The following is an 18,161-nucleotide window of genomic DNA, read 5'->3' on the forward strand; positions in this document are numbered from 1 at the left end:
CCCAGAGTATAATTCGGCAATTTTGTTTTCATGGGAAACGAGCGCTATTGGTGTCTGCGCCATTTGGGACCTGCCGTTCAAACGTCATTGGTGTTACTCTTATCGCCCATTCTAGTGTTTGGCGGTAAACAGAGAATACGGTACAGCTTATATATGCACAAAATGAAGATATAAAGCATGTGATTCTGAAACAATTGGAAAAAAATCCTAAATATCTGGATTTTATATCTGAAAATGTATTTAAGTTGTAAAATCCATATATATTAAAAGAAATTTATAATTTAAAAAGTAAATTCAAAGATTTTGCATTACTAATGGCAAGATAAAATTCATACAAATATTATTTTATTTCATACAAAAAACAGTTGTATATATATTTCCAATTTTAATCTATTAAAGATGTAGGCTTTAGTACAGTACAAAACACGCAACTTAAGTTGTTGGCCTATCCTATTACCATAAGAGTTGTTTAATTTTACAAATTTAATTTAACGTTGAATTCGCTGCCAAAAACACATAATATAAATTGTCTAAACATAAAACTACTATGTAGGTATTTAGAAAGTAATGAAACTTATAACTCAGGGTTTTAACAATCTATATATGCATTCATGTTTATTTTTTCCTTTCAAAAATTATAAAGCAGCACAGCTGACGAAATAAACATAAGTATTTTGTAAAACAATAAATAGGATCATCATGTTATAATAAGATAATCATTATCCTATAGGAACATTATTTTGTTGGAATGTGGTGACAAAAATAAAAGCGGTTTGGCCAAAAATAGATTTTACCTGAATGTTCCGTGAAACCCCTGTAGCAAAAGAGAAAACAATACATTTATATCAAAGGATAACTTTTTGTGTCTCCTGAGATATCGGTGTAAACGAAATATCTCACAGGTATTGAATACGGTGTCTATAAGCTAAAATGTACCTCAACCTCAACATGAACCTACTATTATCTTACAGTTATTCCTTTCATATATCATAAATATACAGTCACTGCACGAAATTTGGAGGTTATATTTTCCATACAAGGAAAGCTTTTTGTAGTAATACTAACTAAGCGTTACTATAGCAACTATTAGCGTTTCTGTGACTATCCCAATTTGCTAAATTTTCGTCTTGGACTGTTAATCTGCGGTGATCTGACTATAAAAATCGAAAATTATTCAATGACAATATTATTAAAATGTAGAAATGTGTATTGCGTCTATAAGCTAATTGTATTGCGTTAATCCTACTCTAACTTGTAACATGTTTGCCGTTCACATTATGAAATGATTGTTTCCGCTAATAAACCAGGTGAAGAATGTTTTTAAGAAGCTAAGGGTAAAACATACAAAACTCTTCTTTTTTTAAGGTAAATGTATCTGGCATTTTAATGATTAATATGGAATAGTTATAGATGCTATAGTATCACAAAGCAACATACAAGTACCTAATAATGGTTTTGGACCACAAAACAAGGATGTTTACTATTGATCTTAATATGGTTTTAATCTAAAATCTAAGTTTGATATGGTTTAAATATCGTGGCCACACTGAATTTCAAAAAAAAAAAAACAAATGAAAACGAGCACCATTCGATATAAAAATTCTGATTAAATTTACACTTATCGCAATTCTGTTTAAAGTGTTCTAAAGAAAATGTTTATACAAATTATTTTCGTGGCCTGTTACAAAATATAAAAGTTGTGCTGTTAATATAAATGCCTAAAAGTTTATTAATGATGAGTATATAAAATAATAAAGAACATTTATGTTGTACATTGACTGGATCCATGGTTAGTACTCACCACCCAACATGCGAATAGCTTCCATACATACCTGAAATCAAAGATAAACTATCACTTTATAAGAACCTTATATGTATCAATATAGTAGTAGGGAAACTTTAAGTTTTGTATTCATAATCAAGTTTTAAACTTAATATAGGGTGTATTTAATCAATGATTATATCTGTACCTTATACATATACCTGAAATGAAGAGTGAATCACAGAAAAAGAAAAAACCTACTTGCCTGTAGAACGTGCTGTCACTACAATAATGATTCCTTACTCTAAAAAGATTACATTATTTTGTAATTAACCGTTTCTGTCCCATGTGTGTTTAAGTAACCTAACTAACATAAGAATATTGCCAAAAATATTCAACTAGATTTCAGAGAATAGTTAACTACTAATCAACCTTTGAACGTGTCCTAAAACATTAAAATGGTCAGAATTTGACTCCGAAGACTATATATAATACGTTTTAACGTGAACATCAATTTAATTAGAAGTTATATATTGTATACCAATTCTGTTCTAGAAGTAAAGTGGGGGTGAGCCAAATATATAGCCTGTTTATTGGACGCGATCCAAACAATTATGGTGTTAAAATAAGAGAATAGAACTGGGTTTTACTGCTCTCTTATATACCTTTTGAAGTGGTCTAGAGTACATTTTCCTGACAATCGCTTAATAAACTAGTTGCTATCAAATATATAGTTATTATAACCGATTCGCTGTTTGAATTCCAGTGTCTTGGGGAAATTGCTGTAAACGGGAATAATCAGTTTGCACGAAGTGTTGATGCATAATGTGATGCAATTTCTTAAGTGCATGAAATTAGACCAAGGCCAGATACAGTCTAGTGTATTGTCATTGATGGTACCTAAATGTCCAGCAACGTCTTCCTTGTACAAACGCTGCCTGCGCTGTTAATGGTAAACCGAGAACCTTGGCCTAAAACTCTCCAATTAACTATTCTTTGCAGATTTCTAACTGTGTCAAATAAAATAAAATAAGATGTTAAATAAAGAAAAATAAGTTCTTTTTCGATCTGATAAACTATTGCTGTTTAGTTAGGTACAAAGTGATAGGGTTCTAAGCACTGTTCCTCATCTATTTCGGTCATTAGGGGATAGGAAAATACAATATAGAAAAAGATAGTGCTTTAACAAGAAATTCCCTAGGGAGACAGACATCGTGGACCCATAAGATATTTTCCTCAAACACACAAATATTGAGTTAGGTTTGATGAAATGTGTTTCTTAAATGTATAGACAACGAAGGAAAACCATTATATATCTAAGAGTCGAATTTCTTTTTTATTTAAGTTCCGACATAAAAAATATTTACTTTGATATTGGAAAGCTTTAAAGAAAGCTATTTGAGGATTGTTATGCAACCAAAAGAATGTACATACCTATAAAAAATACCAATTACTCGGGAACATCATTTCGGTTAAAGTCTATTTTATCTATGTACACTTACAATAATTACCCAACGTAGTGGTTTTGTCATTGGAAAAAGAAATTCATCAGGACACAATTTTCTGAATGAATAACAACGACCTACGGAATGAAGCAAAGAACTTAAGCAAATGCTCACATATTTTTTATTTTGTAGAATCATTATTCTATAATTTATGCTTTTGTAAATTCATCAGGCAATTTGCAAGAACTTTTCCTTATTCAACAGTATGAATTTTCAACAAGAATTAAAAATATTGTAAAATGGCCCCTACTTTGGTATCGCCCAATTCATGAAAGTTATTTATAAAAGTTACTACACATCTTAGTATTTTCCTTAACATTTTCAATTCAGCCTAATCAATCGATATGTTACAAATAACTGACCTGTTTTAAATTCTATCGTAAAGAGCAAACAACTCTGTATTGAAAACAAATAATAGTACAAATATAACACAAATATTACTGACCTGTTCGTTGTAAAGTTTACATATCTAATTCATTTTTCCGAAGAAATTTTTAACACACAATCAATGAAAAGGTCTGTTCATGTATGTTCTTTGCTAAGCTAAACATACCGAACTGTCATTCTCAACATAGTTATATATACTAAATTGTTTTTATTTACGAATTATATTATCAATTGGAGTTCACTGTTACTGGTTATAGATGCTTTGTTTCCATGCATAAGTTATTAATTTCTTACTCTCCACGCTATTTTTGTTTTAAATAATACAATAATTTGCATACCAATATATTAAAATGACAATAACACATTTTTAATAAAATATAATTGGATTTATAAATCGGTATGAATGTCTGAGAAATTACTATACTCTTTTTAAGCTATTTTAAAACCTTTTTAAAAGTAGTATGATGGATTAATTTTTATTTAACTACTCTTATTTCTATTAACAAAACTGAAATCTGAAATAAATGTTGTTTCTAATATTCTTGTTCAAATTGAATTGCCTTGCAAATGAATAGACGTTGAATGCTTTTGAGTTAAAAGTGACCAAACAAATTCAGACAGAACTGAGTACTTTTTATTAAAACATTGAATGTATTTCCACCTCTATATAACAGAGAGAGAATTAGTTCGCTTTTCAAAACATTTTCTCAGAGAGGGGTTCCTTTATATTTTAGTTCCCTAACCTGAGAGATAAATTAATACTGCATTGTGTACGAGTATGCGTAAAAGATTAGGTGGACGAAGCGAAATATCAGTTAGGCTTAACATAATAATATATATTAACATTCAATATATTAACTAAAATGTCGTACAATTATATCTTTCACTAACTGTGTATTAAAAATTAACAATTCTACCAATTGCACAAAACCACTATACTCAACATTGCATGTTAAAGAATTACTTTTTGGATATTACATATTTTGGAATGTAAAAGAAAGAATTGGGTAAAACCTTTTTTGCTATTTTGTTTTGTTTCTATATTACCTGGATTTTCCTTGTTGCTTTGATTAAATATTGTAACGTGATCACTTATTTTAATATAAATATCTGATTACTCGAGCTTCTGTGTTTTATATCCCTTCTTCAGATGTTTTTTTTTAAATATACACAAAGTTCTTTTTTCTTCTATGTACACTACCTTTGTGATAAGTTAAACATAAATATGTTTAATTTTATGATTAAATGTTAACTTGAAAGTCTTTGTGGGTAAGTTAAAACCTAGGATATATCATGAAGTCTAAGATGAGATATCAAACCCAGGACCTTTAATACTCAAGTAATACTTGAACAATCATGATAAACAGTCTCTGTAACACCAATTATACCGTTAAGCCACTTGTGGAGGCAAAAATTTTACTTGTTACTGAAACGTCAATATAGACTGTAATTTAATTGTCCCTATTTGTAGTATAAAAGTGAGATATAGCAATACAGATTCAAACAACAAAATATGGTAACAAACAAATATGAAGTGAAGAGTTTTCTCGATTGTAAACCACTTCCCTGTAATTGTGATTCCCTCTCTGGTAACTCGTGTAGAAATCATACCACAGAACTTGTTTTATTTCCATATTTGAAAAATTTCGTTTTAAAGATTATTACCATAATAACTAGGTATTTATTAAAATTTATATATAAAAATATATAAATTTGTCTATTAGCTTATTAATAGTTTTTATACTCTAAATAATAATTTGTTGTTATATGTCTGCAAGTTTAAAGTAAATAATATACAGCAGAATATGCTTAATGTACAGATAATTACACTTTCTAACAATAACAAGGACCAATGATATTTGTTATTCAAATTAACGCGACAAAGAAAACATCCACAGAACATCAAGACAATCCTCAACAAATCATTTCCATGAGCTGCTGAATCACGAGATATTAGTTCCATTCCTGATCGTAATGTAAATTTTGAACCTCTCAGGAATAATCTAATGTCAAATCAAGACTGAACTTGTGACATCAATTACATCGGCACATCCAACACGTCAGATTGGGTGGATCCACATTTACTGTCTGTATTCAAATCAGTATTGCATGCTTTGTTTAGTTTACTGTTTCATAAATGTGGTATACGTAGTATTCTATTTGTATTATACACTCAACAATAATATTATTCTTCAAATTCCAAGAATTTATATAAAATCTGAACTTTTGACGAATAACTGGTTGTGGACCACTTTCATCAGTATTATTTTTTTATCTTCACATACGTTTCTAATACAAATATTTTTGCTCAATATTGTGTACAACGTTTAAAGAAATTACTAGGACAATTATAAAAACGTACATGAAAATATTTATTTTGTCTGCAAATAGATAAAAGTAGTTTTAATTCGCATTTAAAGTAATAAACATAGTTATACATTTTTAATATTTAAAAATATTAGACTTGAACGCAACATGAGCCAAGTTTTAAATTTATTATTGAAAACTGTGATAAAATTGCTAAAACCTTGAAATACTTGTTATACAACATTATTTACTGGAATTAATGCTTTATTTATTTTATCTTTTTTATTATTTTATAAAACATTATTTACTATAGTTAATGCTTTATTTATTTCGTCTTTTTTGTTTATGTTATACAACGTTATTTACTGTATTTAATGCTTTATTTATTTATTTTATCTTTTTTATTTATTTTATACAATGTTATTTACTGTAATTAATGCTTTATTTAATTTATACTTTTTATTTATTTTATACAACATTATTTACTGGAATTAATGCTTTATTTATTTTATCTTTTTTATTATTTTATAAAACATTATTTACTGTAGTTAATGCTTTATTTATTTCGTCTTTTTTGTTTATGTTATACAACGTTATTTACTGTATTTAATGCTTTATTTATTTTATATTGCTAAAACCTTGAAATACTTGTTATACAACATTATTTACTGGAATTAATGCTTTATTTATTTTATCTTTTTTATTATTTTATAAAACATTATTTACTATAGTTAATGCTTTATTTATTTCGTCTTTTTTGTTTATGTTATACAACGTTATTTACTGTATTTAATGCTTTATTTATTTTATCTTTTTTATTTATTTTATACAATGTTATTTATTGTAATTAATGCTTTATTTAATTTATCTTTTTTATTTATTTTATACAACGTTATTTACTGTATTTAATGCTTTATTTATTTTATCTTTTTTATTTATTTTATACAATGTTATTTATTGTAATTAATGCTTTACTTATTTTATCTTTTTTATTTATTTTATACAATGTTATTTATTGTAATTAATGCTTTATTTAATTTATCTTCTTTATTTATTTTATACAACGTTATTTACTGGAATTAATGCTTTATTTATTTTCATACAACATTATTTACTGTAATTAATGCTTTATTTATTTTATATATTTTATTTATCTTATACTATAGGCCAGTATACTATAATAGATTTATAATTTTAATGTCACATCCAATAATTTGCAACCTATGATAGTTTATATAACTACGTATTATTACTACAATACAAGAAAAACAATAATAATAACCCGTTGTGGTCAAAGAACAATTAATAGTACAATAGTTTAGACATTATTAAGAATAAATGTCACGTTCTTCTCAGTATATCCCCAATTGCCAAGCAAGAGTTGTGCAATACGGGTTTGATAAGTGGTTGCGATGTTGCAACCATTTGTCAAGTACAAAGCGACTCTCAGTCAAGTTGATGTTTATTCGCTGGGAACCTGTCAAAGTCACCATCACGTCGCGTCGGTGCGGAAAACGTCTCTGGCGAGGATTTATTGATGTCTTAAAATCAACGGAAATATGAGCAGCCAGCGTTACAATGTCCTGCATTATCTAACTAAAAGCTGAGTTGTTAGATAAACAGAAACAATATGGAAAGAAAATATGGAAATTTCTGATTATATGGGCAATCGTACCAAAAATACTGATCACTTTCAATTCCACGAAATGCCGTATAAGGGATGAATGTTGGACTAATCAATAAACCTTGGTCGGCATCGCTCTAGATTTGGCTGCCTATATACAGATGTATGTCTCTCTATTATTCTCTCTATATTCAAATCGGTGGCTCTCTAATCACGAGATCTCGGGTTCGATTCTTTGGAAGGTCAATACATTTTTAAATTGGGTTGGACATTCTTCCCTTAACCATTTCGTGGCAGTATATAATGATTTTTTGAGAACACGTATGGTAGTAGTGACTGGAATTTAGGATACATGCCAGTTAAAGGCTTAAGCGATTTAATGTAATTATGCTATTGGCGTGGAAATAAGCTCTTTAAAACAGTATATTTCTTGATACAATCTTACTCCTGGTTCGTGAACGTGGATGAAAAGGATAAGAAAAGCACGGGATTTAAAATGTGTACTATTGAGTTGGGCACAAATGTAATTTCATTAATGGGCTGAACTCACCTGCTTTACACTGTTTGTAAACATAACCAGGGTACTTTTCCTAAGATTAATAATGTGTTTTCAAATTGCTAAATATTGGATGGAATACATAATTTATTTATTTATTCCTCACTTTTAGGTTACACTCAACCTAACGCAATTCCTAGCAAATTTGGTAGCGTGAAAAACGGTAAAAAAATAAACTCAAATCAGTCAATCAGGATTTTTCATTCTTTTATGCTGAAATTGGATTTCTATGTTCTTAAACCCTATAAAAATTCTTAGTTCGTGTTATTAAAACAAATGTTATTAATAAACTAGTAAGTAAAACCACAATGTGAAAAATAGAATAATAACGCCGCATGCAGCGACCACTCGTCTAAGAAAGCGTAGTGCAGTATGAGCAGTTTCTTAACTTGTATTAACAGTCAGTAGTGCCAACATCTTCCTATAGCACGTATTCTCCAACCGGCCATTCAAGGAGTAAACTAGGACTCTTGCTCAATGTAACATTAGCTTAATTGTGAAGCGCACAGTGAATAACTCAGACTCAGTTCAAGTGTACCGTTTTAATGGCACATGAGGGGTTAGCTTTGAAATTTAAATTTTTGTGAAGGTTCAAAAAATGAAAACGAAAATCTTCTAAAATAAATAAAGTTCAAACTAAAATAAAACTTCTTATTTAAAATAATTACTGGATTTAAAATTAAAATAAAAACTTCTTGATAACTTTTTAATTCTAACTTGTAATATATTCGTCACTCAAAATGTACAAAGTTCTTACAGCTTGTCTTTTATTCAATTTTCAAAATTCAAAACTTTCACACTCTAATCTGATCTGGCAATTCTTCACTTTAATTTATCTTCAAAATTCAATTTTATTTTGTTACTAATTTTCTTTACTTTACTTTAACTATTACTTCTTTTCAGTGTTAGAATTTATATAATTGCTGAAAGCATCCGCAGGTTCGATGTCAAGTAGCAAGAATAACTCTAAGCACTTTCAAAGACTATACTCGTTACTACTACTACTGATCAACTGAGACGGGAGGTACGGCACGTCTACCTAACCCCAACTCTCAATTTCGTTATCAAACACTCCCATCTGCGATGCGCGCCTCGCTGATAGTAGCCTCTTTTGTACTGTCCAGTCCTTATCATTCTTCTGGGCCTACTCCTTCCACCGGTAATCCAGTTACCCCAGAATAACAATTTAATACAATCGGTACACAAGTGTGATATAATTCCATGTACTTATTTTTTAGAAATGTATTTCCTTATTTAATATTCTACTGAAATCATTTTCATTTTCTTAAATAACATTAAACTGAAATTCAAATATTCTAAAAATATTACTTTTTAGGAAAATTTGGTAACATGGACAATATTTTTGTTCCAAGTGGAATGACCAAAACTTGTTTCTGTATTATGAAATTTATACTAACATTTTTGACTTAAAATAAGAAATTATCCAACGCTATTATAAGTTGTGTGGTGCGATTTGATGATAAATATACAAATTCTTATTGTAACCAATGAAGAAATAAATAACTAAAAACGAATATGGCAGCTCTGCATAATTTAAGTACAACACGAGAAATGATAAACAACATATCTGTATAGCTTTAACAAATTACTTAATGAGTTAATGTTGCTTAGTGTTAACATACCTGGATTGGTCGTGTTCCGGAATATATAGTTAGAGGAAATCAATGGAATGCGACACCTACATTAGCCTAAATGTGTTTTAAACTACGCACCTTGTACGTTAATGACCGCGAGGCTAAGTGTTTCAGTGATTAGGGGCTAAACCTCCTGCATAATTTGTACCGCAGTGACCTCGCACGAACCTAAATGTACGTTAGGGTTCTTCACGAACTCTACTAATCTTTAGAAGGTTCTATGTTTGTTATTCCAAAGGCTTTTATCGGAGAAAGAGGTTTTGGGTTAATAATTCACTGTTTAACGGATACGAACAGTGAATATATTTTTTCACAAAGTAGCTACTGATTAAATCACAGATTCACAAAAATTATAATTTATTTATAAAATCTTCTTGAAGGTAGGGCACAGCATTTGATACTAAACGTTTTTTGTTTGTACCAGAGGAGCCAAAGTATAGCAATCACCCTGTTTGGGTCGGGGAGAAACAATGGAGTAATGCCAGTGATCTGGATTCAATAACGGGACAATGATACTAATACGGAATGGGCATTAACAAAAATGAAAATTGATATTAGTCAGCAGGTTTGATGTTAGTATGAATTTAGAACATTTTAATTTAGCAGTGGTAAATCAACTAATCAAGTCTTACTTCTGTTTTTAGTTACAAGTATTTTCATGTAAGACACTTGCGATCGGTATACGTTACAATGAATAACATGTCGTTTTGAGGATAAGAATCTTCCTATTTGTTAGTTGAGAAGTGCAGTACATATACTATACATGTACTTAGAAGCTACAACAATGAAATATCACGAAAACGTTTAAACAGCGCGCTGAAGGTCGTACCTAGGTTAGCCTTATCTTGCCGTTAAGTTTAGGTGTTTTGGTTATTTTATTTAGAGTAGTTCTTTTTCTTGTAGTATAATGCTCGGATATGTTTCCAAATTATTCCGTGAGAAAAGTACAAATTACAAAGAACTGCTGCCGTGTGAGATGTTCGAAGACGATGTGAATTCATGAAAACTATTGTGAAATTTAAAGAAATCTCCGCTTTATTTAAAGTATTAATTATGGTAAGGGATATTTATTAACACAAAAACATATTATCCTCTCAATGACTGGTTTAAATAATGTTGAACTTCTATTTCTATTTAAACTAACCTTAATTCCTAAACTCCTCAAAAGAACACTCTCACTCTTAGAATTATTTTAATGTAAAGATTACGTTTATAACAATATTATTTGAGAAAACTACCCTTAGAAACTTTTCACCGGAAAGTTGTGAAACCAGCGATTTCGATAATGGGAAGAGTCCATCCAAACCTCTTATCAAGCAAAGTGCTTTAAATTAACATTGAATAAATTTTATAAACGTGCTTTAATCTTTCCACAAGACTAGTCTTAAGAACAGTTTTGTACTTTAGACGCGGCATAAATACCCCTCCAACAAACTTATCTGCAATTATGAATGTGCAGATCAACTTCATCCTTTCACAGTGACTAGCGGAACTTTCTTTATATTTCCGTTAAAATGAAATATTTCAAAAATTAGAATTAATAATTAATTTTTTTGTTTACCTCTCCGACTTATTGGACAATTTCATAACATAAATCAAAATCAACACATTCATAGAATTTTCAGGAAATTTCAATTAGTTATAAATTACTCTTACGTATTTGTTGATACTCTTGAGGTTTCAATACGGTAGTCGTTTAGTTATGGAATTATATATGGAGCCATAAAAAGTGAACATGTTTACTAACATAATTTCAAATTAATTGTAACAAAATAAAGTCTTCGTGTTAAAAACAAATATACTCATATAATATTCTTTCTCTTGTAAGAAAATATTATGGAATTTCTAAATATGTGAAAAGATTACGATTGTATAAGCCAACATTAAGGGTTATTGTCCTATCAATGTTGCGCAAGTTATACATGTAACTTAATAATGCATCTTCAGTTTTACATTTAGAGATGAAACAGCCTTTTTTAAATGATCGTTAACATATTTGTCTCTATACATTTTTTTTTACTTTACACAGTGTTACACAGTTTTTCGTTTGAAAATGTTAAAAATCCAACAAGGGATCTCCAGATTTTCCAAATCATGTAAATACAATCTCATTAGAAAGCTTTGTACCTTGATATCGAGCAGGTTAAGATCAACAAGTTTTATTCTGGTTCAGATTATCACCATAGAAAGTTCGTAAGGATTTCAATAAAATAATTTACAAATAATGTTGACCTGTTACCATTTTTATTTCTATTAAGGCTTTAATATGGTCGTGTAAAGTTTACAAAATCACGTACAAAACATTAATAATAGTATTTAAAATGTTAAATCCGCACTGTCTAACTAGTCTTTATTAAACCTGTAATCCTACCTAATGTTTCAGTATAAGATCAACTGTGTAAGAAATTAATTTATAATATACACTAATTTCATTTTACATGACACAACACTTCATTTTACGCCAAACACTTTATGGATCATACAATTATTTAAAACTACGTAAGAAAATTAATTTATAAGGGTTACATTTTTTATATTTTTGATCTTTCTTTTTGATCTTTATTAATGAGACTTATACTCTATTCTCAAGATGAGAGCCATGCATGAAATGTATGCACAGCGCTGGAAGGGGTATTTTCATTTAATTTCAAACAAGTAACATTGTGTGGAGCCCCTTATCACAGGGACCGCTGTGCTGGCCAGCGTAATCCTCTTACCCGGGGTTTCCTGATCCAGACGTGACCCCTATATTGTCATCTTTCCATCCCAAGAAATATTACATTCAGCTGATCTTACGTGATTTACAATATTAAAACATGACTATTGCTCCTTATGTTAAAAAACCTTGCAACCATTTTATTTTTTTTCTCATATTTCTGGATTTTTCAGGAAGTTAGTATTTTGAAGTTGCAGTAATGAGTAGCAATCGAATGTTTTTATCGGACTGTAGTTTGAGTAAACACACCATTTTGGAAGTTGTTCGTGTAATATTTCAAAATTATGCTGGAAATGATGCAATGGAACCGTTCACGTGAGACAAGTTTATTCACTTATATATATATATATAAGTTGTACTTATAGATTGTTCTAGTATTATTAAGTACACTTATATTAAATGATAACAAGCTTTTTTTACCTTTTGAGAACATTGTAATTATTACTTTATTACGCGCTTCACTAACGAATATTATTTGCTGTCAGTGAAGAGTAGAATAAACAGTCAGTAGTACTGTCAAATATTTTGAGTACTAAAATTGAAAGTTACTATCTATGTTCACAATTTCATAGCAAAACAATGCATATGTGCCTGTTTTTTAAAGATTTCGATGTATGGAAAAGCACAAGCTGCTGAAAATACATATAAATAGTTATTACAAAGTGTAAGCACTTAATAATTGTTCATTTAAGTATGGTTTTAGTTCTGAGTGGAATCTAAACAGCATTTATTAATAAATCTACTCATCATGGTTGAACTAAGTATTTCTTAACTGTCTGTGCCTTATACTACACGCCTAAAGAAGAAATTTTCCAATACTAATATAAATCTAAAATAAATTACTATACTTGCAATAATTAACCAGTAAAAGTAATGGAATAGGAGCAGTTTAAATTTCATACATGGATCAGATATAATGATTTATGTTGACACACGTAACTGATGAACCACTCAGACTCGTCCATATCAGACACGAGCTAATGAAGCTCTACGAGATCGTGATTACCTCTGGATTAACGAACACTCACTTCTTGTTACAATGAGAGGATATTATCATTATGAATTACAGGTGAATCAAAGTATCAGATATAATTAATTATATAGATACACGTGACTGATGAACCACTCAGCTCGTCCATATCAGATACGAGCTGATGAAGCCCTACGAGATCGTGATTACCTCTGTATTAGCGAACACTCACTTCTTGTTACAATGAGTTACTATATTATGGTTATGAATTAGAGTTTGAATCGATGCAAAATTTAATTTAATATTATCACTAACGACTATTAACTGTTTGGTTTATACTGGAAAATGGAATTTAATCAGTAGAAATTATGTTTCAAAATACAACTAGTCCGCTTGCAATATACTCGCCCATAAAATTTAATGAAAATCTTTTTGAAACTATGAGTTATAAGTGCCTAATACACCCCATGTTTGTACAGGGTTTTTGATGGGTTGTAGATCCAGTTAATTTCCTATACATAAAATATTATTGTAGAAGCTGCATTTTCAAACTGTATACATCAATCTACCGGATTAAAACTTACTCTTCTGGTACTCTTGTACCACACGTTTTTATAAGACACAAATACTCATGATTATATAAAATAATTCGTCAAATATTTCCTCACCATTGTTCCCTATCTTGTGTCGGCTTTTTTGTTGGTGTAAGTAATACCGAGGATTTACAATACTGTACACTGCACTGTTCTACTATTCTGGTTTTCCTCGACGAAACAAACACCGGATTGTTACACGGTGGTTTTATTTTACCAGCAAAAACGTCACGTTTACCTAACGTTGGTTGAATACCGAACAATGAAAGCATATTCAACACGATACATGTTTCTCGATACAACATCAGTTATTGTACCATATTGTATGGAACCCTTTCCAAAGCATGAAGAAATTTATCATATGTCATGCATATGTTATATACAATTGGCTGGGCGTTAGCGAACCACTGTCATGTATCACTCGAGGGCATGTAAATAAAATTAATTTCTGTTCTTTTAGCGAGAGTGAAGATTTTTAAATTAGCGTTGTAGGTACATGTCATTACACTGTTGCAAGTGTTGCATGCAACCTCTGAAAGCCTGATACGCAACACCTAGCGTAGAGTACTCCTACTTTGGAATAAACGCAAGCAATTGTAATTTCCTATTAATTCACGTTTTTATATTGAGAAGTGTGCGGTTTCACCAATACTAGTTTGATAAGTTTTGAAACAATAATACACCGTCCATAACATATAACAGTTCATAAAATGACCATAACATAAAAATGTATGTGTGTGTGAATCCACTGAGGTATAATTTATACATGAGTTTAGCCCCTAATCACTGAAACACTTAGCCTCGCGGTCATTAACGTACAAGGTGCGTAGTTTAAAACACATTTAGGCTAATGTAGGAGTCGCATCCCATTGATTTCCGCTTACTGATAAATTAGTCACACTCGCAACACTGATGCGATCGCGCTAAGCAACATTAAATCATAAACGTACGATTTATCGTGTGTTTTAATAATACATTTTTAAATGTGACACATAGTTCGTTTGTAGCAGAGACAGTCATATAGTGTGCTCTACAGATCTTCATCATTATATTAATGTAATCATTACCTTTATTAATTTTCCAACCTCTTGTCGAATGCTTATACACAGTTAGGCTTGGCTGGGCAGTACAGGACAAGCAACGAATGCAATTAGTATGTATTTGCATAATAGGCAATATTTGAATATGTTAAAATTACAAAGTATTTGTAATAATATTCTTAGGAGATAATTTTCTAAAATTTCTCCGTCGGTTTAATCAAAGGATTTCCCGATACACCTGCAACCTTTCTCCCTTTAATTTAACTACGGTGAAGCGAAAGTATTGAACAGGCAATAATGCAGTTTTATTTAATATTTTATTTAACTGCAAGTTATGGCAGATTTCGCATCAGACAGTACATTTTTAACACTCGCACACTTAGAAAATAATATATCTCTAAATATCACTGAGGCCAGTGGTTAAACATTAAATATTAATCCCTGCATCCATTTGGATGGATGCAGGGATTAATATGTTAATAGTTTCAAATGCCGTTAATGCCGTTAATAGTTTCAAATCTCTATAACAAGTGGTGTTCAGTAGGAACATTAGGTTTGTATTTCCTTACACGGAGAAATTTCCTAAGTGATGGTTAATGATTGTTATCACAATAAATCCTCTACACACCTTTTTTCTGCCTGAATAATAGGTAAAGCCCTCAAATTCATGTTCTTAAATACGATCGTCATTGAAAGCTCTACTATTCACAGTATAGAGTTTCTGTAACAGCCTTCACGAAGGTAACCGATTCGTGAATAGTGTTTTGCAGGTTTTGTGCATGTAAGAGGACTTATTCAGAATAATTCAATTTTAGTGCCATACTTCAGTTTCTATTATAGCCCTGTTACATTAAGCCATGTAACCATTTTTACATTAGGGTTATATGTATCCACGATTGTGCTCATGTGCCAAAGTAAGCATAATAGAATAAGCTGTTGCATGCAACCTCTGTGAAACTTGTTATGCTGCACGTAGTATGGCGAACTCCTACCTTGTCTATAAATCAATTTCAGCGATTGTGATATCATGTTATTTTACTTTTTCACATGCTTCAAAAAGTGTGCAGTTTCACTAATAATTTTATTTTGATAAGTTTTGAAACAACAGTCATCATTCTAATGCTAGACCTTCTAAGAACCAGATCATTTCATACAACAAACATAACGTAAAACTTTATGATCGTTTTCAACTTATTCCATATAATTAAATTTCATTGTGATAAGTTTCCAATGTCACCCTTTTCACTGAAATATACACTTGGATACATCGGAAAAGATACTTGGTCAAAACCGTTCTACTTTATTTAGTTTACATTCAGCCTTAGATATTTCTACTACAACAATTGAGTTCACCTTGTTGCCCCAATAACAGAAACAGCATGTACATCTCGTACTTATGTATACTTATAATTCCTGTGTGTGGTACTTCCCAGTTTACTGAAAAAGTACTTAGATATAAATTATATCGCCCAACTCACGCACGAGAATTAAAATATATGTTTAGTAATTAATTGTATTCTTATAAACTAACAATGGTCACCAATAGCAGTGAGATGGAGCACTGAAATCGGAGAACGACTATACAGAGTGACACAAAAGTCATTTATTGGCGATTTGACCAATTGCAATAAAAACTCGGGGATAGTTGTAAATTAATGAGACCTTATATGTTGGAGTGTGAAAAAAGAGCACCCCGAATCAACATTTTCAAATGACAACTACGCTGGAAAAGGAATAAAATGATCGAAAATAAAATATTTAATAAACGTATTAAGTACCCTAGCAGCTGTGGAATAAGCTTTAGAACAATTTAAATTGTATCAAATAGTTTAGGTTTCATTGAAACCAACATATTTTTGTAAGAAAAGTGTTTTTTATACAATACAAATCTTCATAATTATTAAGTTTGATTTGGTGAGGCAGTTAATGAATTGAACTAGTTATTCAACATTACTGCAGTACTGTGAGCACACGGACGAACATTGTATCTTATGCATGTGTATGTGCAGGAACCGGTTTCATTAAACGCTGTATCGGACAACTGAAGAGTTAAAAGCTAAAACCTCACCACTATGGAGAGCCACGGCCGCAGGAACCGGTTTCATTAAACGCTGTATCGGACAACTGAAGAGTTAAAAGCTAAAACCTCACCACTATGGAGAGCCACGGCCGCAGGAACCGGTTTCATTAAACGCTGTATCGGACAACTGAAGAGTTAAAAGCTAAAACCTCACCACTATGGAGAGCCACGGCCCAGTCCCGCAGTCACGTTGAGTCGAGAGAACAAACCACGTTGCGGCCCAGCTCTGTTTGGTGCTAAATATTGAATTGACGTTCAGAGTACGGTTGCATGTATTCATTTTAGTTTGCTCTCAAAGGAAAATACTTTAACGTTGGTCCCTGTGTAATACAAATCAGTCAGTAATCAAGGGATTGCTAGAAGTAGTGTTTCTTTGTATGTTTTTTATTTTATAAATTGTACATGTGATTGACAAATCACACGTGTAGTGTGAGGAAAGGCTTGGAGCAATGGCAATAAGCTAATTAACATTAATATACTGAAAATTTTGTACTTTATTTAGTTTACATTCAGCCTTTATGAGCCTATATGATTTTGTAAAGAAACACTAATTGATAATTGATACATATAGTTTGCTAAACAATACCTACGCTAATTCTTTAGAAGCGAAAAAATTTATGGTTCCCATATCTAAAAAACAATAAACTGTGAAAATCTAACAAAATTAAAGTGACAAGAGAACAGTGGAAAATATTACTCGTCTATAAACGAGTACATTGATTTATAACAAGTAAATAGGAGTTATGAATCTAGTGTACGTAATATTACGTATAAACAATCGCTAGTTGTAATTAGTTGTAAAAAATTGTTTTGAAATGAACTTTTAAAAAGTTGCGCGATAAAACGCAGATAATAGCACATTACTATTTTGTACATTTTAACACACTGTAATTTTCATTAGGATGAACCTTTTGAGGTCCGGTTTGCGGCATTGTATTCTACTTACAGAGACCTTTAATTTGATGT

At 30.6% G+C, this 18,161-nt stretch overlaps 1 protein-coding gene across 1 annotated transcript in view; it reads right to left on the bottom strand.

The window, feature by feature from the left end:
* Window positions 1-18,161, bottom strand: part of LOC124366449 (acetylcholine receptor subunit alpha-like 1) — a 727,733-nt gene that overhangs the window by 613,181 nt on the left and 96,391 nt on the right. The gene's annotated exons all lie outside the window — the stretch shown is intronic.

Source organism: Homalodisca vitripennis, chromosome 7, assembly GCF_021130785.1.
Source record: "Homalodisca vitripennis isolate AUS2020 chromosome 7, UT_GWSS_2.1, whole genome shotgun sequence".
In the NCBI taxonomy this organism is placed as follows: domain Eukaryota; kingdom Metazoa; phylum Arthropoda; class Insecta; order Hemiptera; family Cicadellidae; genus Homalodisca; species Homalodisca vitripennis.